The following is a 2500-nucleotide window of genomic DNA, read 5'->3' on the forward strand; positions in this document are numbered from 1 at the left end:
CTTCATATCTCCGTAGTTTATTTTAGATTCGTAAATAGCTATATCAATAATACCAATCAATCAGATCACTAATTTTCACAATTTGATTTTGAAAGAAATAGCCGGGTTCATTTAGGGTCACGTACATTATTTTATTTTCTATCGTAACAATATGTTGTACGAAATACTGCAATAGTAGTTCATTTTCATATCTAGCATGGTTACCGAAATATAATCTTTCAATTGTTCTTCCACCTATTATTATTATTATTATTATTATTATTATTATTATTATTATTATTAGCCAAGCTACAACCCTAGTTGGAAAAGCAAGATGCTATAAGCCCAAGAGCTCCAATAGGGCAAATAGCCCAGTGAGGAAAGGAAATAAGGAAATAAATAAATGATGAGAATAAATTAACAATAAATCATTCTGAAATCAGTAACAACGTCAAAACAGATATGTCCTATATAAACTATTAACAACGTTAAAAACAGATATGTCATATATAAACTATAAAAAGACTCATGTCAGCCTGGTCAACATAAAAACATTTGCTCCAACTTTGAACTTTTGAAGTTCTACTGATTCAACTACCCGATTAGGAAGATCATTCCACAACTTGGTCACAGCTGGAATAAAACTTCTAGAATACTGTATAGTATTGAGCCTCATGATGGAGAAGGCCTGGCTATTAGAATTAACTGCCTGCCTAGTATTACGAACAGGATAGAATTGTCCAGGGAGATCTGAATGTAAAGGATGGTCAGAGCTCTGAAAAATCTTATGCAACATGCATAATGAACTAATTGAACGACGGTGCCAAAGATTAATATCTAGATCAGGATACGATATAGTGTCTATAACTAGTGTCTATAACTAGCTCCATATCGACTTTGTGATCAGTTATGAATAATAGTATGAGGTCCCCTTTGCTATTAACCTCTACTATCAGTAAATCTTATAAAGCAAACGTTAAACTCCAAAGATTCACGAGAGAAAACGATATAGTCTTTAACTATAGCTTCGTATCTAGTTTGTGATCAGTTATGAATAATAGTATGAGGTCCCCTTTGCTATTAACCTCTACTATCAGTAAATCTTATAAAGCAAACGTTAAACTCCAAAGATTCACGAGAGAAAACGATATAGTCTTTAACTATAGCTTCGTATCTAGTTTGTGATCAGTTATGAATAATAGTATGAGGTCCCCTTTGCTATTAACCTCTACTATCAGTAAATCTTATAAAGCAAACGTTAAACTCCAAAGATTCACGAGAGAAAACGATATAGTCTTTAACTATAGCTTCGTATCTAGTTTGTGATCAGTTATGAATAATAGTATGAGGTCCCCTTTGCTATTAACCTCTACTATCAGTAAATCTTATAAAGCAAACGTTAAACTCCAAAGATTCACGAGAGAAAACGATATAGTCTTTAACTATAGCTTCGTATCTAGTTTGTGATCAGTTATGAATAATAGTATGAGGTCCCCTTTGCTATTAACCTCTACTATCAGTAAATCTTATAAAGCAAACGTTAAACTCCAAAGATTCACGAGAGAAAACGATATAGTCTTTAACTATAGCTTCGTATCTAGTTTGTGATCAGTTATGAATAATAGTATGAGGTCCCCTTTGCTATTAACCTCTACTATCAGTAAATCTTATAAAGCAAACGTTAAACTCCAAAGATTCACGAGAGAAAACGATATAGTCTTTAACTATAGCTTCGTATCTAGTTTGTGATCAGTTATGAATAATAGTATGAGGTCCCCTTTGCTATTAACCTCTACTATCAGTAAATCTTATAAAGCAAACGTTAAACTCCAAAGATTCACGAGAGAAAACGATATAGTCTTTAACTATAGCTTCGTATCTAGTTTGTGATCAGTTATGAATAATAGTATGAGGTCCCCTTTGCTATTAACCTCTACTATCAGCAAATCCAATAAAACAAACGTTAAACTCCAAAGATTCACGAGAGAAACAGCAATAGCCTGCGAAAAACCTCAATCATCCAGGAATTACTTCATCAGTAAATCATGCGAAACGAGTAATTTGTTTTAAGAGCCAAGTGAGGATTTCTACAGCTTAATGCTTTACGTTAAAGCTCTAATTGTGTTGGATAAACGATAAAAGCAGATGTATAATCGCACTAGATTACTTGATTTACACCCTAAGTGGGTTATTGTTGGTCTTTTACTTACGTATTTCCTAAATGTGCAATTCCAATTTGAGAAATGTAAAGTTTACATGTGAATTACTCATTTTAGGGTTTTGAGAGACTTTGAAGGGCGTGACTGTGATCACATATTTATAAAAAAAAAAAAATAATAATAATAATGATAATAATCAAAATAATAATAATAATAATAATAATAATAATAATAATAATAATGATAATAATAATAATAATAATACTTACAATAATAATAATAATAATATAATTAATTTACAGACATAATAATGACAGCAAAACACAAAGAGTTTATATTAATAAAATGATAAAGATAATAGG

This window comes from Palaemon carinicauda, chromosome 6, assembly GCF_036898095.1.
Source record: "Palaemon carinicauda isolate YSFRI2023 chromosome 6, ASM3689809v2, whole genome shotgun sequence".
Classification (NCBI taxonomy): Eukaryota; Metazoa; Arthropoda; class Malacostraca; order Decapoda; family Palaemonidae; genus Palaemon; species Palaemon carinicauda.